This window comes from Tinamus guttatus, unplaced genomic scaffold (genome assembly GCF_059628265.1).
Source record: "Tinamus guttatus ecotype Peru unplaced genomic scaffold, ASM5962826v1 Tinamus_guttatus_pri_ptg000088l, whole genome shotgun sequence".
Classification (NCBI taxonomy): Eukaryota; Metazoa; Chordata; class Aves; order Tinamiformes; family Tinamidae; genus Tinamus; species Tinamus guttatus.
In genome coordinates, this window is record NW_028288622.1 from 775,084 (window position 1) to 800,769 (window position 25,686).

General features: G+C 41.3%; 1 protein-coding gene and 1 pseudogene across 1 annotated transcript in view; one reads left to right on the plus strand and one right to left on the minus strand.

Annotated features, from left to right (window-relative positions):
- The window catches only part of KLHL32 (kelch like family member 32), a 95,151-nt gene extending 81,182 nt beyond the window's left edge, over positions 1 to 13,969 (minus strand). Inside the window, exons 1-2 of the mRNA XM_088520408.1 lie at positions 13,940 to 13,969; positions 7,280 to 7,396 (exon numbers count right to left, since the gene is read on the minus strand). The gene's annotated coding sequence lies outside the window, so the exon portion shown is untranslated. The remainder of the gene's footprint in view (positions 1 to 7,279; positions 7,397 to 13,939) is intronic.
- A 360-nt stretch (positions 13,970 to 14,329) lies between these two features.
- LOC104566461 (kinesin-like protein KIF11) lies at positions 14,330 to 19,356 on the plus strand (annotated as a pseudogene).
- The last annotated feature ends 6,330 nt before the right edge of the window (positions 19,357 to 25,686 follow it).

Consider the following 25,686-nt stretch of genomic DNA (forward strand, 5'->3'; position numbering starts at 1 on the left):
ATTCACTATCCTCCACACAGGATGTGATCTGAGGTCCAAACATTCCCTTACTGTCAAGATCACTTTGGCAACAGACCCCCATCTCAGGTGTTACTGTCTTTACAGGTGGATCTGGGCGAACTAACAAGGCAGCTATTGCCTGGAAAACCTCGACGAACAAGAAATGGCAGAGAGAGGTGCAAATGGAGGTACCGGGTTTGACACAGGTGGTGGAGCCAGTAGCTGTAATCATGGTGTTTCAAAAATTTGCAATGATAACTCTTAACATTGTGACTGACTCTCTATATGTTGCAGGCATAGTAAAGTTCCTGGAGAGGGCTATACTCCGAGAAGTTGCCAACTCCCTGCTAACGGCCTGCCTGCGACACCCATGGACATTATTAAATCGACAAAGTAATGCTTATTTTATCAATCACAATCACACACCACTATGCCAGGACCATTAGCCAAAGGAAACAGAATGGTAGATCTATGTACTATGGTAGCAGACGTTCTGCCTGACTTATTTCAACAAGCCAGGCTGTCACATGATTTCTTTCACTAGAATTTCAATCAACTAAGAATCAGGCATGTCACATCATTCAAGCATGTTCTAACTGTCAATGCTAAGTGCAATGCCATCACAAGAAGGTGTTAATCCTCGAGGCCTTGTGGCCTGTGAACTGTGGCAATCAGATGCAATCACACAGGACAATCTGCATGTCTGAAATACATCCACATTACCATAGGTACACATTCGGGGTATTTAATGGCAGCTGGGGAAAAAAGTTGAGATGTTTATAAGCACTAGTTGAAATGTTTTGCAGTTATGGGTGTCCCAAAAATGATAAAAATAGGTAATTGGCCTGCATATGCTGCTGTACAGACTCAGGAGTTTATTAAGCAATGGAGTCTTCAATACATCTTTGACATTCCCCATTCCCCTACAGGACAGGCGATTATTGAATATGCTCATCAGACTTTAAAATATATGCTAATTAAACAAAAAGGGGAAACACAGGGAGATGGTCCTCAAGAGAGATTAAATGAGGCTTTGTATGTACTTTATTTTTTAACCCATAATTTAGCAGGAGAAAGTCAAGTCTCTCAGCATTTTGGTCAACAGTTAGATAACTCTCAACTAAGGCCCCGAGTTACAATAAGGGACCTAGTCACAGGGGGAAGGGGTTATGCTTATGTTTTGACAGACAGAAGACCAAGCTGGATCCCTTTGCACTGTGTACAGCCATAGCTATCCTCAGCAGCTGTGAAGCCTTTATCCCAAGTGGGGTCAAAGAGTCAAGAAACGGATGGGTAACACTAGCAAATGCGACATATCAAACAACCCTTTGCTTAGCCATGTCAACATCAGAGAACCCTTTTAATCTATCTGATCATTCAGTATCTATCCAGAAGAGCATCCGAGAATTAAAAGTATTAAACAGCCAGCTCCAAGTCGATCAGAACTGGGACCCATTAGGAATATTTACCTAGTTAAGACAATGCAAGTTGTAAAGTTTCTCATTATTGTACTAACTGTACGTTGTTTATTGTATGTTGTTATTCAGTCTGGGATAGGCATCTGGCATAGAAAACCACAATCTGACAGTCGAAGCATCCAAATATATATATATATATATATATTATTGGAAACAGAACTGTGTGGTGAAGTGTTAAGACACCCTCATTACTGACATAAGAGCCAGCACAGCTGACAGGACATTTTGGTCTCACACAACAGGTATAAAAGAAAAATATATTTCAGTAGAAAAGGTCAAAAGCAAGTTTAAGACATATATGGATTACTTAATACAATTTGCTGACAACAAAAGTTCCAGCATCTATTCTTCTATTAACTCCCCTGAAAGAAGTGAAGGCATTTCACATTTTTACAAACACAATGAAAAAACTCGATTACAAGTTTCCCTCTTGTCTTCCAACCTGCTAATTCTTAAGTCAAGAGATGTCAAAAGGTCTTGATATTATTGGCAGCAATAGGGGAATCCTACAGCAGCCAGAGACCAGCCTCATCTGCGCAAGAGCTCCAAACTCTCTGGCCCACAAGAAATAAGTGGTGAAAGGAAACGGGACCAGTAGTAGAAAAGACTTCCAATTGTTTCACATTTATAATGTGAAACACACATTTATATATTTACGTCCAAGTAGAGAGCAAAAAATACAGTTTCCAAACAAAAACCCAACAATTAAGTAGTAAGTATTAAAAAAAAAAAAAAAAAAAAAAAAAAAAAAAAACTTAACTATATTCTGAGAAGTAGGAGGGGAAAAGGGGTAAGGAGACCCTTAGTTTCCCTGTAAAGCACTATATGCCTTGGAGTTTCAAAGACAAGGAAGTCAAAAGAAATATCACACAGGAAATATCACATTCATACTAATGGAAACGTCGAATTTAGCAGAACATTTGTTCTGTGGCAACCTCAGAAAATGTCAGTCTTGTTAGCTATTCTTCTTTGCCTTACGAAGCAGCAGAGCAAAAATAGTTTGATGCTCAGGAAATCATGAAGCACTTCACTTTACCACATCCACAGTATTTTGCCAGGCTAGGCTTCTTCTCTAATCTAAATTAGCAGCATAGATCAAGAATTATTTGTCCAAGCATTTAAAAAAAAAAAAAAAAAAAAAAGTTTAAGTACAATTTCCTCCCTTAATTTAACATAAATTGGTTTGGAAACATGAAACAAAGCAATTTATTTCCAGAAAGTATTCAAAAAAATCTTCCATTCATTTAAGTTAATGTAATCTTGAGGAATCAACAGCACATTCAAGTTTAACGCAGAAGGCATCCAAGGCAACTTAAATGGGGGGGGGGGGGGAAAAAGTTAGAAAAAATAGTTTTTTCTTTCCTCAAATTCAATCCCTTTTAAAGTATGTTTTTAAGTATTAAAAACAATTAAGAACAATTTCAGCATTAAAAAAAAACAATGCCACTCAAAGTACGCTTTTTACTTTAAGTTAGAAAATGACAAAATAATAAAAACACACACTAGCTGTGAAATGAACCACGGGGAGCAGAAGTGTCATATTATTTTTCTTCTGGAGAACAGCAACATCTTCAACTTAATGCATTATGAAGAAAAATCATTTGGACATCATTAAATGTAATTTTCCCCTTACTAACTTCAAACACATGGTTTAAATTTGGCCTTCATGCAGTCTTAAAAGTCTTCATTTAAAAAGAAAATGAAGCCATCAAAAGCACACTGCATGCATTTCCTCACAGAATGAAATCATGGCCTGTTTTGAAAGAGCCTGCCATGGGCTCGGAATAAGAAAATTAAAATATATCCATGGCTATTTTCAGTCCTAGTTTAGATCCTTATTCACTGAGCTGCTGGTTTTGTCTTTAAAGTATTTTTGGCTTTAAATAAGTCGGAGTAAATCAGTCTTTCAAGCCAAAATAAACTCCCTCCCAAAATAAAAGCCATCGTCTCTTCAGAAACAAAACTATTGGTGCTTACTGTTCACCAAGGATGCAGCACAGCGTTATTTTCTAACACTTAGCACAGTCCTGCTAAATTAAGTGATTGCTCTTTGCACGGATTATCTGCAAATTATCAACTACAGTCGTTGAGATAGGTGACATTTATTGTCTATCACTACTAAACTGCTGCCTGTCTTTACAAACCTTTAAGATAAACTCCAAGGGTAAAGGATGTATGAGCAGAACCATCATTTTACATCTATATTAGTGTATACCTGTTTTCCCTACATACCCCCATTTAAGCAGAGGATTGTGGTGATCTCTTGATAAAACGATAGGCGGTTCAGTGTAACTGAACACAGCATCTCACTGTGCATGGCTGAGGAAAAGGGACTACAGCTCCACCGGGAACTGCCCGCTGCCAATTTGCTGCCTTTGAAGAACTCACTTGTTTCCAAGATGCACGTACATTGTTTAACATTTTTAAAAATAAAAGATCTATTTTATACAGCTACAATAACCATATTTTAGTGTACCATCAGCTTATTATTTTCAGAGCCATTCACCACAGCTATCACTTAAGCAGCCAGTGAGAGGAGGAAGTCCTTCCTTGAGTACAGCCAACCCATGTGTCACGGCCAGGAGAACCACCCTATAGTTCACTTCTCACCCCTCCGAAGGCCGGGCAACACACTCATGGAGGACCTTTCCTATAAAGCTCCACAAAAAATTGTAATTCATTTTTCATGGGAAATTTAATCTATAGTAAGTTTCATTAGACACAACAAATCCTCTTCTCTAACTCAAGCATTTTCCTTCCAGGAAATTTGATAAATTTGTTGCAAAATATAAAAGACTTCTCCAAAAAAGGTCAGTGATTTATAATGAAGAGTAACCAAAACTTAACTATAGAGAGCATAATTCTCTGTCCTGCTAACTAGAGAAACCAGCACAGAGAAAAGACACACAAGGATGAGGTATGTTCTGAAGTGTTGTCAACCTCACCAGTGCCACAAGCAAACCTCCATTTTTAACTGTTTTTTTTAAAAAAAAAAAAAAAAAAAACACAAAAAAAAAAACAAGACCTTTTGAGTAAAGCAATCATACTTTCTTCAGAGTAGTGAGAGTCAAAAACACAAGCATGCTTTGGAAACCATTAAGTTTCCATATACTTACATCAGACAGAGATACACAGTATCATAGATTGACCAGACTCTTGGTAATTAGTTTACATGAACTTTTGCATTTTACACATTTTGAAGCAATCACACTTTTGCTTAATAGCAGATTAAGATGCTAAGAATAAATGATTGCTGGTTAAGTCAGCCTCGTGTAACCAAGTAGCAGACATGTAAGTGCTCATTTGGACACCATTGTGAGAAGATTTATTAACTTAAATATATTCACTGGAAATGCTGTATTTATTTCAATAAAAGTATAGAGAGCGGAGACTTTTCCATGGGGCTTGTGATACTCCTTCAACTTTTTTTCAGAAAAGAGCATTCATTAAGTTTAAAAGACGACTACATGTAGTAGCAGATGCTGCAAAGTAAGCATGCACCTCCTCAGAAGGACGTGCTAGCCCCAGTGGGGCTATTGAGGTATGCAGAGGGGTCTTTGTGAATTTTGCTAAGTTATGATGGAAGGCAAAACTGCTGCAAATATGCAATATTCTGAATTAACTCCCAAAATTCTGAGTATCCAATAGCCTACCCAAAGCATATCCTACCATTTATATTAGGTCAAACCTTACTAACATCAAATTCATCAAGAGTTTGAGCAAGGTTATTCATGAGAACCACACTGAATTCACAGGTTAACAGTTTGCATTTCTTTCAATCATTTTATGGTAACATTTCATAGCACACTAGTAGAAACACCGCAACATAAGCTGTAAAAACAAATGAAATATTAACGGTAGATCACTCCTCCATGTGTAGCTAGGTATAGGCCTAGCAATTGGCAAGCAGCTCTCAAAGGGTACATAAGTGTAAAGCATTCCCACTAGGAATGAAAAAGAGAAAATTAAATCTTGATTAACCACTCATATTGTAATGACCTTGCAGTCCTTAGCTGCACAAATGCAGTGCAGCCCCTTATGCATGGGAGAGGTTGCTCAACTTCCCCCTTCTGCCTGCGATTTGAGCATGCCGCAGGCCTCCAGGTTGGGATCTCCACGGGAATAACCGGCCAGGCAGTGGGGCAGAGGCGCTGGAGGAGACGCGCTCCGCCAGCACCGACCCACGGCACGGGACACAGCGGCAGCTGAGCCAGGCGCTGCGCTCTCCCCAGCGATGCTGCAACACAGGGGGCCTGTGGGGCTGGGCACACACTCTGCAACGCCACCCGGCAGCCACACAGCAGGCAGGCAGGCAATTCACAACAAGGGAACCATGAGTTTCAGATGCAGTAACAGTAGCCTTCAGGCTAGGCATAGCCCAGAAGACACTGAATTTTTTCCTGGATATGGCAATACCAAAATTCCACAACAGAGCCTGTAGAGATTTATTCCCTCAGATCTTTTCCCCAGGGATACATTTAAAGACTCTAAATCTGAAAGACCCACGATGTTCTGAACAGTTCAAAGCATACAGTTAGTACTCTTACATTATATATACTCTTTATTACATTATATATACTCTATACAGTTATTAGGCTTTTTTTAAGCAGAAAAAAATTTATACCAAGAGTCTCAATTGACTAGATCTATGCTGCTAATTGTCTTAACAGTGCATTTTATTTTATCCACAAAGATCTCACATCAGCATTTTTAATTATTTAAAACAATCAGCATGATCAGAGATTACCTTCTTAATAATCACTCTTGTTCAAGCGTAAAGCATTTGATTCCAGCTGCTGTGAACTTTAATACAGTCAAAAGCAACTTTTGCTGACATAAAAGGGACAAACCACACAGCAAGAAACAAAGACGAAGCTAAACTGCATATACAGCCCCCAAAACAAATACTATTTTACATACAATACTATTTTACATTTTTAATTTGTAAGATATTCCCTTAGCTTTAGTTAAAAAGAGAAAAATTGTAAAAATATTTACTTACTTCACCTATGGCAGGTTTGGACATTTGAGTTTAATATTGAAGTCCACAGATACCAATCCAAATTTGAGAGATATTGGATTGTTTCATTGTTAATTGTGTTTGTTCCACATACTTTTTGTTATTCAGTCTATTAATAATGTCTAACAGGCTATATTTCTTTTTCCTACCTTCACAATCACAAAGTCATCTAATCTATGGCTCCAATTTTCCAAGCTGTTTGATTCCAAAGAAACCACAAAGCCAAAAGAGTCTCAATTTGTGAAGACCCCCAAAACAGCTTGAGATTGGTTTCTGCTCCATAGGGGAACGGACAAGAAAAAGACTGGTGAAGAGCAGAAGCGGGGCCACATACGTGGTTGCATGAAAAAAGTCACTTTGAGCTAGGAATGTACTCTGACATGACTCAGTGAAAAAAACCTAAACATCAACATAAATATTGAATAAAAATCCTGAAGTTGTGATGTAGTGCCATGTAACAAATTCACCACTACTTAAAAAAAACCCTCAGACACACAAACCTACCCTTCAGCTGCACCACTAGAAACATTCTGCTCATCTGAATACTGCCTACCAACGGCATTTTGTGCTGTAGTATTAGACCAAAAATTATGTAAGTCTGAAATACACCAATATAAAATAATATGGAGAATAGTTTCCCAGAGTAAGAAATAACCCAACTGATAACCAAAAAGAATGATTCCCTTGTATGAAGTGGTTCACAAGAAATCCTTTAGCAAACCGCAATATTACAGATAATTAGTAACACACACGAAAGCAGCAGAGGAGACCTCAGAAATACCTTGGGGTGATTCAGAAGATTTCTGGCAGAGTTAATGCTGCAGCTGGAGATGTTTTTCACCTTTCTCTGAGCTGGTTAGAACCATTGCATTTGGCTTCCTGGGGCCTCCCAAGAAGGCTGCAAGCAGAAGAACATGAAAGGTGACTGAACTTTGTCCCACATTTGCAAGCCAGGTTTTTCAAGATTCAGAATTAACTTGCTCCTTTTTGTGCACAGTCTCTTCCTACTTTTGTAAACCATCAAAGACAGCGCATCTTTTATTTGTTTTCACTTCATCACAGAGCAGCAGTTTGTTATGACTGCTCTCTCCTACACAAAAGCTGGGCAGGATTTCCATACACCCTTCTGTTTATTTACAGTAAGCTACCGTGAAAATATTTGCTTACTCCATTTCAGTGAAAGACTACGGTAAATAAAAACACTAATTTAATACCTTTCATTGCTCACTGATGAAAAACACTAAGCACACGAGGTCAACATTTCTTCCTTAAGTAGGCATATGTTCACAAACTGGCAAAGCAACCAGCTGCTGTCATTTCTGAAACAAGTAGAAGTTCGGCAGCAGTCCTGCCTTACAGGATTTCCTGTTCTGGCTTAGAATATATGCAGGTTTATGTGGGACTGCTTTATACACATGCACACATGCTGTGTGCACGTATATACATATATTCCTGCATATGGTACATATGCAGAGCAGGTACATCGGAAGCATCCTGAAGCTGATATTCCTACAGAGCCTCTTGTATCATCAAAGTATGACAGAAAAGAGAGGAAAAATTGAATGACAACTTCTACTCAATCATCTGCCTATCCAGAAGAAGGGCCTGAAAGATGATAAATCCATGAGATTTCATATATTTCATGTTGTGAGAAATACTGTTGCTTCTGACAGTTAAAAAAGTGCATACCATAGAGATACACACAGAAAATAAACGTAATTGAGACATGATATAGGGGGGGGGGTTTAAAAAACTCTGGGTTTACAGTTGTCAAGATTTTTAACATCTTCCCCCACTCCTTATTCTGAGATGCATCTTTTCCTTTATTTGGGCACAAGCTCCTGCTTCAAAGACAAACTCTAAAAAGATCTTCCAACTGGAATCTTTCTTAATCACTGAACTTTAATTAGGATAAAAATGCAATTAGAGAAGAAAAGGAAGACAAGCTTTTAGATGTACCACTCTTCTTCAGGTCTAAACAGAAGCAGCCCTTGTGGAAGCCTCATCCTTGCTTCTCTCTCCCATGTGCAGCTGGCTCAGCCTCTTGATTTCCTCCCTCTGTAACAACTCCCCTTCCCCCCTCCAAAAAACACCAAAAAAAACCAGACAAAACACCCTCTCTGCCACTCCAAGCTTCATCCTTCTTGTAGCTTTAGATTACTACAGCTACACTATCAGTTTCTTGTTATTCACATTTTTTCCTTGCCTGCTCAAGTGGTGATCTCGTTTCCTATGGGCCACTTGGTAATCACCTAGTGACACCTCTCCCATTACCAACCCTCAGAAACAAACAGGACAGAAACAAGAGGTGGAGTCTATGAAAATTCACTCCTTTGGGTTTCCAACAGCAACATTAAGTACTCAAACAGGGACTAATTAAGAGAGACAACAGCCATGGGAAAGCAATTGCAAAACCAACTGTACTTCACAGACCCTGCTCCTGGCTCCCCACCCCATTGGGGTTAGAGCCCAGACACATTCAGCAGCCGCAGAAGCTCCAAGAGATGTCCCATACCAGTGTCCATAGCTACACGAGATGCAGGTATGTGCCCTATGCTACCACATCCGCTGCATGGACAGGGAAGTGGGAAGCTGGGGGTGGTTATGTTTTAAACTACCACTAACCACAACCGACAAGACAAGGCTACTAGAGACCTAACTCTCTTCGTGGTGTTGACGCATAAACTAATCAACGCAAACTCAACAGTGCAAAGAGGGACCCTTTGCACCCAAATTTATAGGGCCCCTGCAGCAGTTTTCCTCCCTTGAAGATGCCTTAGGGCTGCACTGTGCCAGCTCTGGGATGCTATGGAATAGAAGCACTGCAAGAGGCGCAGCTGCACAGGGCTCTCACGCTACTTGACTTGGATAAAGCTCTTCTGTCCGAGGCAAAAACAGGCAACATGGAATCAGACCTCATAAAGCACTGACTAAAAACAGATCTGACCACAGGTCTTAAAGAAAATGGGCAATCCTAATACGAATCCAACTGTGTGCTTCAAAGGGAATATGTACTTAGCGTCCAATCACAGAAGAGCTTTGCACATTAGAAGACCAGCTTTGGCTGAAGAAACATTTTGAAATTTGACTTGCTTGAGGATAAAAAGTGGCAGTTGAGCTAATCAATATGCCTGACACAGTACAGACGCTGTTATCCCACTAAAGGGGTTCCATGCTTCAGCTCAAGATACACTTTGATCTAAGTCACAGTTCTTTGCTGGAAAACTCGGTTCTTTTTTGGTTGTATACACGGAAAATAAAGATCACTTCAATTGAAAGGAGTCTTTCAAAACTAAGCACCATATAGAAAATTAAAAAATGCAAATTATGTATCCCCTCAAAAAGGGAATCCTATTATTGCTGTAAAGACACCATTTATTTCAAGTTTGTATTAGATGGGGGCAGGGAAGAAGAATGTATTCAAAGTCTATTACTGCTTAAAATATTAACTATTTGGAAAACAAGTTCAGCAGCAATTTCGGTACCAGTCTTTCAAAAGGCAACCTGAAAAGAATACCGTCTATATATCCGGGTGTTACCCTGACAGGTTTTGTCCCATTTGTCTTAGTAAGCCAGGTAAGTTCCTGTCTAGCTGATTAAGAGCAATAGCCCTTTTAACTTCGTTTCACCTGAAGTGAACTCTGATGGAAAATATTTCAGACATAATAAGGCCATAAGCTCACTCATGTCCACTTCACGATCCTTCATTAAGCTAAGCAATACTCTTAAAAAAATTGTTCAAGGGAAAAAACACAAGCAAAAGCATTCAGGGCAGAAATCTATTCTTATAAACTCAGCAGAAACAGACCTCAATCATTCCTAGCTGCAGTACCTGCACAGCAAAAGCCCTCCATCGCCCAAAGCAATTACGTTGACAATTTATTTCAAGTGTATCCTTACTGAACAGTGCAATGAAAGACTATTCTAGACACATAAAGGGATCAGGAAAAATGAAGATTAAAGTGTTTAGATTACCAGCAAAAACACACACACACACTTAAAAGAAATGTCCTAAATCATGCCAATCTCAGTAAAATGACAGTAAATTAAGCTATAACATTACCTCCTCTAAACTGTTAGATCCACCACTCTGCACATGATTCTTCAGGGAAAACAGAGAGAGTTGCAGAAAAGGACAGCCTTCAGAACACACTAAAAGATGAAATTACATTTGCAATATTTTTCCCCATATAAAGCTCATTTTTACCATTATATGTTTTCTTCCACATTAGTACAGTTTATTATCACAGAAATTCTGGCACAGGATAGATTCTTCTTCTATATAGTTGTTCAGAGTAGTCACAAAGTAACACATACTTTCAAGTATTACTTGTTCTGAAAGCACTTGTTCTGATTTATTTTACTCAATTTAAATATCCTATTGTTTTCCCATTACACACTTCAGTTTTACAGGCAAGCCTGCTGAGAGCAGGTCAATCACTTCCTAGGGGCACATACGCAAATGGGGTCTGAACGGCGTTCATAGCTGGGACACTTTTTGGAACTACACCCTTCATTTCTCGAATTACTGGAAACTTCCACAGAGCATCTTTGAGTGATTCAATGCTTCCCTGACAGTGTAGAGCCCAGAAGACACCATGGTTCAGCTCATATGTGCAACGCCTTTGTTCCTGAGAAAGGAAATCAAACACTAGCGATCCACAGAGAGCCTGGTAAAATTCCTCAACGTCAAAACTGAGCTATGACCAAACATCCCATGGTTGAAAGGGCAGTTAAAATACAATTCTTCCCCCACTGATAAAAAATATTAACAAGAAAAACAGTTCTCCAGTTCTACTCTTGGCCAGATTGCTTAGCAGACAACAGCAAGGAGTCCCTCCCTGAATGCTATAATTTACAGCGGCTTTCTTTGTGTGCTGGAGTAACCTGGAGTCCTCGTAGCACAGAGCACTCTGGCAAGTGCTATATGAAGATCTAGACAGATCAGAAATTTAAGGATTATTCCATAGAGTAACAAGAACTAAAATGAGACAACTGCATGCTTACTACAGGTGAGCATAATTGTAGCATATAACACTCATGCCTGCTCGGTTGCTTCTGGTAACACTGCCAACTGCTTTCGCCTGAGTGTTTAACTTCATCCAGTTCCCATTCCTAGTCCAACTTATACTCATCTTTTCCCTGTACTGGAGTGGCAATAAATTAACTGCCATCCTCAGCCATTGAGTCAATCACAGCGCAGCCAGCCGAATCAATCAGACGGGCCACAGCGGAGCCCTGCATCTCATGCTGAACAGGCTCCTGCCACCGCACCGCAGAAATCCGTTTCACACCGACACCTACCACCAGGCACCACTTCATCAGTGTCAGAAGCTCCATTACACCTCTAGCTGATTTTTACAGGCACAAACAGCACACCGAATTAAAAACGAGAGAAAAAAAAAAAAAAAAACACCACACACACCCTATGGCAATAACAGCCATTTTTTAAACAAACGTGGAATTTTCTCAGGTCAAATCCAACTCATTTTTCTTTGCAAGCACACAGCAAAGAACAGGTGCACAGAAGTCCAGGTTTTTATTTGCTGCACAATATTATTTCTTACTGCTAGCTGCAAATTTATTGCTCCTCTTACTATCAAGAAAGTGATCAGAAAGATCAAAAAAAGAATCTTGATTTTAATCCATTTCTTTGCATGATCAAATTCAAGTCCTGAGGCAAATTAATCTATAACATGAAGCAATGCACAATTTTTTTAAAGAGGAATTGCCATCTCAAACACAGCTTTTCATGCTCTTTAACAGAGAAGAGAGACTCAAGGAAGAGGCAGAGCTCAGTTAGATGATGTCAGGCAAGACTGTACACCTTCTGTTCAGAGCCAATTTCAGTTCAAGCCCTTCTGAGTCTGTATGCCAAGAATGCCCAGAAATTTAAATTTTGGATAGTCATCTTTACTTCTAGGATATCACTTGATTTTTATGACTGTTGAAACAGTGCTTAATCCAATATTCTTTGTGATTAATATTAATATTAACAGGCTGAAAGTGTTAAACAGATAACACTCCTATTTCCATGCTAAAATTCCCTTCCTTATAAGCACTTGCAATCTACTTGCAAATCTAACTAGATCCTTTTTGAAGCAATCCAGACTCTTTCTCCCCATTTTTCTTGGTTGGTGGTTTTAAGCCATGGAGGTATCCCTCTACCCATATCTACCAACTCAATAGCTTCCCAGAGGCAAATTTTCTCCATACATGAGCACATCGGAAAATTAAATAAAGTAAAATAAAGGACCTTTTATTCTTCACATGCACAACAGATATGATTCTCATGATTTAATAAATACTGTAAGCAGAGAGATCTTATGCTTGAGAAGAAACAGCTGGTACAACTGCATCGTTTCCACTGCCCCACTCAAACAAGCTCTTGTTACGCCGTGCAGCTGCTCAGACTCTCCCTACCTGCCTTACTACCTCACACGTAGCTGCAAAGCACTCTAGAAACACTGTCAGCTGCTGAAAAGCACACAAAAGCCGAGAGGTCTCCTGGAACATTCTCAATATTAAGTAAAAACATCTCTCTTTAATCCATTGTAAATTTGAATACAGCAGAGGCCCGACCGAGTAGCTATATACTGCTTGAATCTGGAGGAGTTGTGGTGGCCATGCTGTTTGTTCAGCACGTCACTGCATTTATTTAAGCTTCAGTTAAACAATAAACTTGGTTTCCAGATAACAACCTCTAAGCAGTTGCTGAGCAGCCCCTGGAGGCCTTGCCCTCAGGGAGTGGGTACTAGGAAGAAAGGAATGGATACAGGGACACAGGAGATCCCGTGTGTGCTCTGGTTAGCAGGATTCTGGCCTCTGGATCTAATCCCGATCTTTAGATGACTACAGGAACACTGTCCTTAGCACTTACGCAAGCGCAACTAACCCCAGTGTCCTTCAGAAACATTTCTAAGGCATCCTCTTCCCCTCACCCCGCAAAAATAGATTAATTCACAGCAAGCTAGAAATGTATTAGCCCTACTCGCTGGGACAGCTCTGCTCTAACCTTCCGTGCCTATTTTAAAGGACAGCTCCTGCTCTGGTTTATCGCAGCACAGGTTGCCGAGCACGCCGGTTGCCTGCACGAACGGGACACGGGCTGGTGCAAAACGAGACCTCCCTGCTCCGAGCCGGGCACTCAACCCCGGGCAGCAGCGCCGCGATCCAAGCCACGGCCACCAACCGCCGCCGGAGCTGGCCCCGCGCGCGTCCTGCCCCGAAGTCAAGCTGAGCCCAGAGCGGGACGCGACGCCGGCCCTGCCGTTACGCGGCCGTTACCGCGGGGCGCCCGGCGCGGCCGTTTGAGCCGTCTCCGTGGCAACGCGGGCGCGCAGCCCCCTCGCTCCCTCCCGAGGGCCGCGCCGCGGGGCAGGCGGCGGCCGCCACCGGCCCCAGGCCCGGCCCGCCCGGAACGGCGGCTCGGCCCGCTCACCTCGCGGCGCCGGCAGGGACGAGCCGCCGCGCCGGCTGCGCGGTTCCGTCTGCCCGGGAAGAGCGGAGCGGAGCGGGGCGGCCCGTCCCGCCCCTTCCCGCCCCGCTCCGCCCAGCGGCACCCGCGCAGCCCCCGCGCGGCACCTGCCGGAGGAGGAGGAGGAGGAGGAGGAGGAACCGCAGAGAGCTGCGGGGCGCGGAATGAGGGCGAGGAAGACGTGGGCGTCCTCACGGGACCGGCATTTAGGATTTCTAAGCACCTGCCCGCTTTAAGGGCTCTTGGGGCTCCGATGTGGCTTCCTCCCCGCACCACTCCCCTTCAAAAAAAAAAAAAAATCTCTTTGCGAGAGGGCGGAGGGAGAGCTCCGCGGTGAAACCGCTGCATACGGGCATGCGGCAAGCCTGGGTCTTCTGGCTGCTGCCTTGGGCCCGGCGCCCTGTCGGCAGCCTGAGCTGCGCTGCTCGTAGCGGCCAGGGCTGCTCCCGGAGCCCGGCCTCGGCTCCCCGCATGCACAGCCCGTGCGAGCCCTGCCTTGGCCCCGCGGCTCTCACGGGCGGGAGGCGCCTTGAGCTTCGCCCCGGAAGCTCCAAGGCCAAAATTCAATCAAAAAGAAATTCAGTGATTATGAAGCCAATCAGGGTACTGAGCAGCACTGGGCATCGCTTTACAACATGGGAGGAAGTAGCGCTGTTTAGAGCAGCTCTGGTTTCGAGTCCGTGTGCCCTCACTGGACTTCTTGAGGAGCCTGCAAGGAGCGGGTGGCTGGCGGGAACCTGAGGGTACCGGAGGGCAATGTGGGACGCTCAGTGCTTCACCTCGCTCCGAGGCCTGACGTAGCTTCCCCCAGCTGCCAGCGAGGGGTCAGCGCTAGAGAAGAGAAGGGCAAGAACATCCCCGTGATGTTTGTAGTGCTTCAGAACATAATCCAGGCTCTGAAGCTGTCCTAAGTCTGTGAGCAAGCATGAAAAGAAGCTGGTGACCATCTGGGAGGGACTTAGAACATCAAGAAAGACTTACACGTTTGACGTGGTTTCTGGAGCTCAGGCAATACAGGTGTGTTTTTTGTGTCCCACCTTTGATGAAGTTATGGGTTAAACTGTACACTGCTCATGATCAAACTGGTACTGGACAGAGCTTCACAGCAGAAGGGGAGCCACCATTCAGTGAAAAACATTGGAAACAGGATCCTGTAGCAGGTGTAATAACCCTATCATGTCAAAAAAAAAAGAAAAACTCAGAGGGAACAATAATGAGTTTTCTGTGAAAGTCTCTCTTCTGGAAATCTGTAAGGAACAACTTTTGATTTGCTGAATCTGACTTCTAATGCTGGAAAAAGACTGCGGATGTTTCATGATCTGTGAAATGAGAGAGATGTAAATTAAAAAGGCTTGAAAGAAATAACCGTACATGCCAAAAATTAAGCCTGTCAGATGTTGGAAAGGGGTATGGAAGAAAGAACTATTACAGCTACTTATATTACTGAATATTCTGGTCATTCCTGCTCTAGTTTTGAGGTGAAAAAAACCACAATAGATGGGTAGGGGCTTATTAAAATTGGGAAGCTAAACCTGGTTGATGTTGCTGGAAGTGAAAATATTGGTCAGTGTAAGGCAGTAGACAAAATAGCTGCTGAAGCTGGAAATACCAGCTGGTTTGTTCTGACTCCAGGAAAAATTATTGTGTAAAGATGCAGAGAATCTAAACTCACAAGAAGCCTTCAAAGCTCTTCAAGAGGCCAAACAAATACATCAATAATTGCCACAGTTTCTACAGTGTCTATAAGTCTTGAAACATTGAGTACATTGGAGTATATCTACAGAGCAAAGAACATAATGAACAAACTTGAAGTTAACCAGAAGCTGACAAAAAGAACTCTTACTAAGAATATGCTGAAGAGATTGAGCATCTGAGCCGAGAGTCTACTTCTGTACAAGAAGCAAACGGACTCTGTATTTCCCTTGAAAATTAATGAAGCCCTTCATGGAAAGCTGACAATGAGGAAGAATACATTGCAGAGTATATTGACATAATCAGTGCCATGAAAAAAGTGAAAAGAATCACTAAGCCACTCACAACTAATAAAAAAGAACCCGAACAATGTAAAGCAGATCTGCAAAACAAGAAGAAAGAGAAGAAACACAGAAAGATCTGCAAGAAATCAAGGTCGTCTGGCCGAGGTTCATATATACTTTCAGTTTTGGAAAACACTGAAGAAAATCTTCATGGCCTAGCCAGCAAGTTGTTTAGTGCTATTATAACGAAAGATTTATCTGGTCTTCATGTGAAACGGGATCATAAGAAGGCTATTCATGTACACAATGCTATCATCCAAATACATCTGCAGAAGAAACAGAAGTTCTGTTCAACAAAAGCCAAGATTCAGTCAGTGAGAACTATGTGAATGCAAGAACAGCTGTTACCATCTTTATACAGATTTTATAGGTGACCTCCTCTCCCCCAGTTCTTTGGCAGGTAATATCCTTGCATCAGCATCTTTTACCTCTGTTAAAGAACTGGAATCTGAAGTTTCTTACATGTCTTAAAAGTACTGCAACACGAGGCTGTCATTTCATGGTAAAGCTGAGCTGCTGAGGTTGCTTGAGGACCATACATCTGGAATAGGAAGAGCATTAAATAGCTTTACATCAGTGGCAGAAATTTGTCCTCCAGCTAAACTGTCAGATTCGGAATAACATGAGGAAATATTCTGCTACGGCTGATGAGACGGGGAGTCATAAAAAGAAAATGCATAATTCCTTTGGAGATCTCTCACTCTGAAAATATTACAAGAAGAAATAGCCAGTGGTTTTGCTCAGCTTCAGAATGATTTTAGGAATTTAAAGGAAGTGGAAATGACGAGGCTTGCAAGGGGAACAACTGAATTAATGTCTTTGCTGCAAAGACAGAATGACCTGATAGTTCAGGAAACTTGGAAGAATTTAGCTGGTGTATTCGCAAAAAAAATAGAAGTTTGAAGACAACCATGACTGCTGTGCAAGAAAATGTGCGCCTGAAAACTACAGACCTAATCAACAGTACAATTTCTAACTGCAACAAATTTATTGTGTCTCCTAAGAATTTTTCTCCAGATCTAAGGGACATAAATGGTTTTAAAAAAAAGAGATGCTAAAGGAATCCACCAGCCACTTTCAGTGCCATTCTCGGCAGTCTCACAATGTGTCTCAGGATACTCGGGGTGAACATGTAACTGCTGAGATATTAGGCTTTACTGATCAGCAGCTGTCCTCAGCAATGAGAAACAACTGCAGTCCTTGCAAAAGGAAGGAGAAGGAATTTTGCTTGAGGTGTTTCTTTTGCATTGTGTATCTCGTTTTGCATTAAGTTGCGTAGATGTGGTTCAGCTCTACCACAGCCTCTGAGTAGACGGTCCTTTAGACTATTGTCTATCAGTAACACGAATACCGGTTTGTGTCCAAAGATACTAAACATATTTCAGGCACTAAAATGAGCTAAGTGATGATTTTAAAAGCTTTGGAAGTCACGAGACTTCCAAAGATGAGAGCTAAAGATGAGAGCTGTGAACCAACAGCCTATACTCACCTTAAAGAAAGAAAGAAAATGTCATGTTGTTAACAGTCATGTTCCGCCTCTCCACATTCATGCTCTCACTTGGAGGCCTTGCATGAATGGCCATGCTAAAAAAAGAATCTGCTCATTGATTTCCAGTGTGTGCTGACTGAAAGCCAGTCAATAAGTAAGAACTTATTCAAAGAGTGGAATTGTGTTCTGGTTATTGGAAGTTGGTAGACAGACAACAAGCAGTTCTGTATGATAGGAAACAGAATGGATTTATTTATTAGATCTCTGAAGAACATGAGTGAATTGCAGTCTGTGGCATTTACACAGTGCACGATGAAAAAATATCTTTAATATATCCTTAAGATTGTAGAGCTATAATTGCTTATATTGCTACATATATACTCCTTTAGGTATTTTTCATAAGTCTGACTTCAGAGACTGGCATCAGTGCAGATGGAGATTGGCATCTCTATCATTACAACATATGGCAGCTTCCATGCTGCCAAAACATGGCCATGTTTCAGCCGCAGGGTACAGCTGAGTTGAACTTAAAACTGAGACTGTTTTCAAACACAGATACAGAATTTTATTTTTCTGACAGCATAATGGAAGAATAAATTCCATTCCAAATGCCATCTCTGTGCTCTTACTGAAAGCTCTACAGACACTGCAGTCCTTGGTTATTGATCAGACACTGCAGTCGTCAGTTATTCATAGCAGAAAGAAAAAAAGAAGCTCCTTTGAGCTTTCTGGTAACATCTAAGTGCTAAACAGTCACTGTCTCAGGCCATACATCACTCAGCTAACCATACTGAAAACTCTCAGTTCAGATCCCAGCATCGATCCCTGCAAGATGCTGAATCTTACTGTGATTTATGGTGAATTTCCCACATAACCACAAGTTACTGCACTCTCTGCTCTTGTGCAATCAATGATTCGATAAACCTTTTATTCTCAGAGGCTCCTGATAACTTATCCACACATTATTTTCTTCCTAGAATTTGCTTCCTCACTTGCAAAGCTGAATGTTAACTTCCTGTAAGTGTTATCTCAATATTCCAAAAATTAGCCAGAAAAATCCTAGTTGTGTTTGGTTACTATCACTATCTTGAGTAAAATCATAAAAATACTGAACACCATGCCAAGTTCTGAGCAGTTTACTCAGCAGAGCACTTCCCATATTACACTGCAGCACCACAAGCAATTAAATCGAAAAACAGTCCACTATAAAAAAAAAATGAAAAATGACTATGGGCAATCCTCTTCCTCCAAACTCATAACTAGACTTAGAAGAAAACACAGAAGCACATGGGTGGAGTGAAGCAGGTGCCTCAGTTCTGCTGATTGGGTGGAGCAGACAACAACAGTTATCTGCCAAAATGCAGCTCAGTGGCCAAAAGTGAAATGGATAAGGGTATTCTCTGGAGTAGCTATATAAATAGCAGTGCTAACTCTACTATCAGAGTTATTTAGATGCCTGTGTTGACCAGGTTCTTTCATTTAGAACAGATTTACTCAGATGAGATGACAGTCTTTACATGAAAAAGGAAGCCTCCAGATGGACAAGGTCCCATTTTTAACCTTGCAGTGTTTTCTCTGCGACGTATGGTATTCTGAATACAGTTCTAGATGCAGCACTTAACATTCATATAAAAGAAGGTAAAAGCTGGGAGTCAGGCAACTATAAAAAGCTTGCTGAACAACCGTGGTAACACTGTTGACAGGTAAGTTATTTGGTACTGAAGGGTAAAAAATTGTTTTATTCCTCCTTCCCCCTTTTCCAGTTTCTCCCTACTCCCAAAGAAAAACAGACCAAGCTCAATGAGATGCTGCTTCAAGGAAATCATTCTCAGCTTCTAGCTGCTGCAATCCAATAGTCTGGCATGCTAAATGTGACACCACACAGCTTTTACTCTTGTGAAGTAGGAGGTGTTTCCAACACAAACAAGTGTATCCTGCTGCTAGTACTGGGAAGCTGTCGCTGTTGCACGTAGCATGTGGCTGCTGCAAGAGCAGCCGCAGCCCTGCCGTGACCCATCTACACTGCATGGGATTAGGCTAGTTTCATCACAGGAAACAGTGACTACCAGAGTTTACACAAAAGCGCCCCTTTTCTGGTGCTAACACATTCGTTTTGCTTGTGATCTCTAGTTCTGGACTGTCTCCTAATAACTAATGTTGCCTGTTAACTAATTCTCTGGGATTCAGGCACTGCGGAGACTCTGGATGTATCCCACAGGAACACACCAGAAAGAGCTCACAGGGCTCACTCTAGAGAGATCAGAGGTTCCCACCAGCAAGTGCTGCTAGACTGGGATGTAAAAGATGAGTGACAGTGGCACAGTGAAGAGCAATAATTTACACATTAAAAAAGGGCTGCATTTGGCAGGGAATGCTGCATTTCTAGTGCATAGAGCATGCCTCAGAGGAGGGCAGCCTCATGTTTCACGCAAACTCTCTTCATAGTCAATGATAAGAAGATCCCTAATTTTGCCACCAAAGTCTTGAAACTGCAGCTACTTTCTGGATCATGACTGGGTTTAATGATACATGTGTTAAACTACTTGTGAAGTAGATATCTATGAAATTATGCAGCAGATGAATACTGGATTTCAGGGTCACCATTCTGGACATACCTACACTCCGGTATTCAGATCCCTAAAGACTTTCTTTAACAGCTGTGCCTGGATTTGTCACCATGCAAAAAGTGCATAGAAGTATCTTCTTACCTCTAGGGTTTTGTAAAATTGAACTGACAGAAATGGCAAGGACCACAAGAGCAAAATAACCTAAATCTTTCAAGTAGAAATGTGGTATGTTTTTATCAGAGTAACCTGAAGTGGGAAACATAGCTTGTACTCTCATGATTGTGCTTGCCGCTATTTAGGCTTTTACGTTATTAGGAAAAGATTGAAAATACAACCTGACTAGGATACAGGCAAGTCTGAGTCCTGATTCTAACTTGAAATGTTTTGCTGGGGTTTAGAAAAATAACGACAGTAATTTAGCATGACGACTGGTAAATGACACGGGTAGCATCGCAGTATCTGCTGTATGTTAGGTCTTCAATTTTTAGGCCAATCTGGCTGAAATCATGCTGAATCACAGGTATGGTTGAACTAGGTGATCTCCAGAGGTCCCTCCAACCTCAACCATTCTGTGATGCTGTGTGATTCTGCGTGTGCTCCCCAGCTACCGGGAGCATCTGCACGTGGCTGCAGTGACTGCGAAGGGCCAGCACGGAGCACAGTCACTGCATGAAACATTTGGCTTGGGACAGCAGGGCTAGAGCTGACAAGAGGCCCTCCTCTCCAGAAGAGCAACAGAAGCAGATGACCGTGTGGACGTGTGCGCTTGTCCGCTGGGGCCTGGCACTGCGAGAATGGGAACCGTCTCCCGTTTCCTGCTGCGTTCAGAAAAACAGGGCTGGGCGTGTATTGCTTGGAGGGAACAGCGCACACACGAGCAGATCTCTTTCCAAAAGCCATCTCAGTAAGTCTGCTTTCATAAAGTACGTTAAAGCTGGAAGTTTAAAGCTTAATCTTGTGATACAATCAACAACAATGAACTTTAGTACATAGAGGTAGTCCCTTTTTAAATAATTTAGGAACTCTTTAATTGTATATTTTAATGTCCTCTTGAGCAACCTGCTACTTGCATATTTAGAAACCATTATATATAATTAGTAAATTACTTCAGAATGCAGCTGTATCTCACAGCCTTCTCCCAGATTTTTGATGCTGTGGAAAGAGACAGACAAAACTCTACCTTCAGTAATGAATTCCAGTTGGACTGTAATACTGGTAGTCATGTGTTGGCATCATTGAAACCTTTTCTTGTTTCTCTTGTTATTTTCTACCAACACAATATGTATATATAAGTGCTGAGGGAAATAGTAATGCTTATGAATGAAAATGAAAAGGCTCAGAAGTGGTAATGGAACTCTACTGGAAAGCCTGTTATCATATTACAGAGTAATTCATTTTCTGCCTTGCTATACATGAAGTATGATAGATAGGAATAATATAAAATTCAGCAAAAATAATACAGCATTATTTGTCTTAATTATATCCTCCTCTGGGGACTATACCTCAGAAATAATTTACGAACATGAATGAGTGCTGCTGCATTAGCTGCAGACCAAATCCTTTGCAGCAGGCCTCTCGGCTATCAGAAGAAGCATTTTTCTGCAATATGTTGCAGTAATGAATATTGTTTCACTCCCAAGTCAAATACAGCATCACCTTTTATGGCAAATGAAGCAAGTGAAGAATATATCTATTTTCCCATGAATCAGTGAAATGAATCAGCCTGTCTGTGTAGTCTTGAACAGTGCTTCTAATGACAGCTTACAGAAGGTGCTTCAGAGTAAGACGCAAAGGAAAGGCAGAAACAAACAAACAAAAAAACCTACAGCAGATATCAGTAGATATGAGAGTCTTCCTTCTGGGGAGTTTTCTTTCTGACTCTCATTGGACTAAACCCAAACCTTGAGAATTCCTTATGTTCCATTTCAAACGTAGATTTTTGTCTATCGGCTTAGATTCTTTCTGCCATTATGTTTCATTCCTATTTATCTTGTCCTGTTTAACAGTTGCTGAAGTCAATATGAGTTTTTAATATTAGCTTTTGCAAGTTTATGGCCAGCCCCAAAACAGCTATTTTTTAAAATATGGAGAAAAATGAATATAATCACAAAGCTAAACATAAATCTACGCTTGAATCAGCTAGGCTTGTCTGTCCCAAAACTTTGCAAAACATCCCAGTGCCAGGTAGACTGTAGCTGCTGTAGATCCTGAAAACAGATGTGCACAGAACATGCAGTCAAAGACTGCTTATTACTGCTTATTAATACTGACCAAGCCAGTGTTATATTCTGACCTACTAAACTGGGCCATAACTCTTGATATTTGGCTAGAACTAACTTCTACTGAGCGGCTTCACCGGATAGGTGGCATTGGTCAAGCTACATCTTGAAGCAACAATGATTTCTATACAATCCCCCTCCTACAGCCTGTGCACTGACAGAAGGTGTAGGTGCTGCTCAGCGCTCCTTTTTCACACACAAAAAGAAGGAACTGAGTCTTCCTGTTGGTCACAGTGCTCTGTGGGTGAAGCCAAATCTTCATTCCCCTCCTGCTTTTTTCCCTGCTCAGCAATATTAAAACATAAATCTTCAGAAAGGTTTGTGTTTGGGGAGATCAGTAATCTCAATGCCTTTTTGTATCAAGGTGCCCCTAAAGAGATAATCACTAAATCCTTGCAGGGCCCCACATTCTTAATCACCCTCATTATCACAGCTCAAACATTTTTGTTACTGGCATATTCTAAATGCCTAATTTAATTCACTGCTTTATTTATTTATTTATATTTGAATATAGCTCAGAAGTAAGACAGCTGTGTAAATAGCCTATATATGTGTCTGATTGACCAGTAGCCCTGCTGACTAACTGACTGGGGTATAAAAAGCAGTGATTTCTATATGCACCTCCTTTTTGATACACTTGAAAGAAGAGGTCTCAGTCAGATCGGATAAGTGGGTACCCAGTGTACTTCAGCCATGTCAGGCCCTTCAGTTTAATGGCCATTCAGTCACATAGTTTACCTCAGACCCATCACTAGTTTGTGGGAGCTGTCAACCCATCAGTAATTGATATGCCTTAGAAAAATCACAGGACATTTTGTTTTATTTACTAAATCCAATCAACTGGCTGATGTTCACCCCGAGGAGCTCCTGCAGCACGTGTGACGGCACGGTGCACGGGCTAAAGGAAGAAGCAGGGGCAGCAGCTCTCTGGGGCCATAGTGCCACTGAGCCCTGTAAGGATGAAGAGCATGTTACCTCTCACCGAAAAGCAGAGCAAAATGCACATTTCTAATCATGATAAGTAATTAATTCCAGGCTGTCTCATTATGAGATATGCTGGCTCCTACTGTGCATTTCCAAGTCAAAGGAATCGGCTAATTGAGATTACAAGCACCAGCTAGGAAATTTGCTAAAGATGATGTCAGTTGTACCAGGCCATAGTCAATCAGGGGAATTCAAATGAATTTCCCAATAAACCAGGTGTGGGCCTGTAAACATGGGCTTGCTGCACTCTTCTGAAACCTCATCCCAGGGAAGGACTGACGGAAACTTGTGCTCTACATAAGCACTGCAGCCACCGAGCCTTGAAAAGCTTCAAGCGTTTAGCAATGCTCCAGGCATAGCCTGGAAGGGCAAAAGTCTTTGTGTATTTGTAGATACTTCTGGAGCCAAAGGAAGATGGATCAGGTGAAGCTCAGTAACACAAAGAACAGAACAACCAGAAATCACTTACATCTAACAGTAATCTCAACATCCATCGGTTTTTTTGAGTGCGTCTTCTCAAAGCCAAGGGACCAGCATTGTTTCCGGGGTTGTAATTAATTCTTGCTAATGCTGTGTTCTCTGGCTCTTTTTTCCTGCTGGTGAGACAAGGAACAAATGGATCAATGCTCTCATTGTATCTAATGGAAAACCAGTAACCAGAAAGAAGAGCCGAGGTCCCTTGGTCCTAATTATACATGAATTTGCTCGACAGTATCACCATAGATTGCCATAATTTATGAGCAATTGGGAAAATAAATGTGAGAAGAGAAAAACAGTATCAGTATTAGAAAGCATGGAGAAAATCAAATATTAAACTATGTCACTACAGTGTGATTCACATTTTTCTCTGCCTTAAGCTTTGTAACTATTCTAGACTATGAATCATGTAGTAAATTTCATGTACCTCTTCTCAAATATTGTCAAATCCAGCATCCTTTATTAAAATAAATTATTATTTCCCTGAGATTACCTGCCCCCCTAGACTAATAGTCTGAATTCTGCTTTTTCTGAGCAGAAAAGAAAGCTGGGAAACCTTGGTAGCATCTTACAACGAGAAAGTTAAACTTCTTTCTTCCGTAAAGGGAGTTTGCAATAGATCAGTCAGCCTTTTTTAATGCTGATTAACTACCAATACTAATTTGGGGCTTATTTTGTATTCAGCTATGGAATTAGTCAGGAATGAAAAACATACAAACAAAACCCCACTACATAAAATCAAAAGTGGTATGGAAGAATGAAAAAAAGGCTTAAGAATATTTGCAAATATACTTTTATTCTCCAGGTGTGTAACAATTTAAGAAAATTCTCCCTTGGAGGTGAGAAAGGATTAAAATAATATCCAATATGGCAGGTTATGGCACATATATATGGTGCCAGTTCCAGTATAATTTTTTCAGTATTTCAGGTTCCTGATTCAAGAAAAATGCATTTATAATGGAGTAAAAGCTGAAAACACTTTTTTTTTTTTTTTATGTTTTGAGGAACTGTATGCTCATTAAAAAAAAAAAAAAAATCTCTTGCAGATATGTGAGAGAGAAAACGTTCCCCGGCTCTTGGGTACTGCTACTTACCATCAATACAGTTACTTTGATAAAATGGTCAGTGGTCAAATAATTTTTCAAAATCCCTATTCTTTTGCCTGTGACAATCAAATTGCACTTCTCATACTTCGTTATACATAAAAAGAACAGCATTGTGCCATCCTCAGTGACAGGAAGCGACAGGCAGAGAATGACATCACTTCTTATTTTTAACTGACTGCCTTCTGCTGAATTTATTTTGCTGTCAGTAAATATTACAGCAGTGTTAGTCACACTCAGCCTCTGCAGATAGGGAATCTCTGTGAAGAGTTTGATCCTAGAAGCCAGCAATTCTTAGCTCTGGGAGGGGAGCGTCTTTATTTCCAGACTGGTGGCAATGGCTTGCAGCCACTCAAAGACTTAAGAACGCGGCTCAGAAAAACGCCGCAGGGCACATCAAAGGTTGTGACCACACAGAAAAGGCATCCGTGTGAATCTTACCATTGCTTTTACCATAAAAATACTGCTTAGGCTAAGCACAACAAAAACACCAACCCTCCTGAACTTCCAGAACATACATGACTGACCACTAATATTTAATCAGATATTCCACCGGGCAGATGCAAGACAAAATCTTACAGCAGCTTCGATGTTGCTATTATTAGGACATATCCAATGCCTAAAATAGGATCACTTTGGTTAGAGGCTGAGTTTATAAACAGAAAGCAGAATTTGAAGAGCTGTTTCCATCCTTCTCCTACACGCAATGAGAGTCTTCCAACCGTGAATGTGAAAAAATTGCCCCTTCAGGACACACGCGAACGGCAGAGATGAAG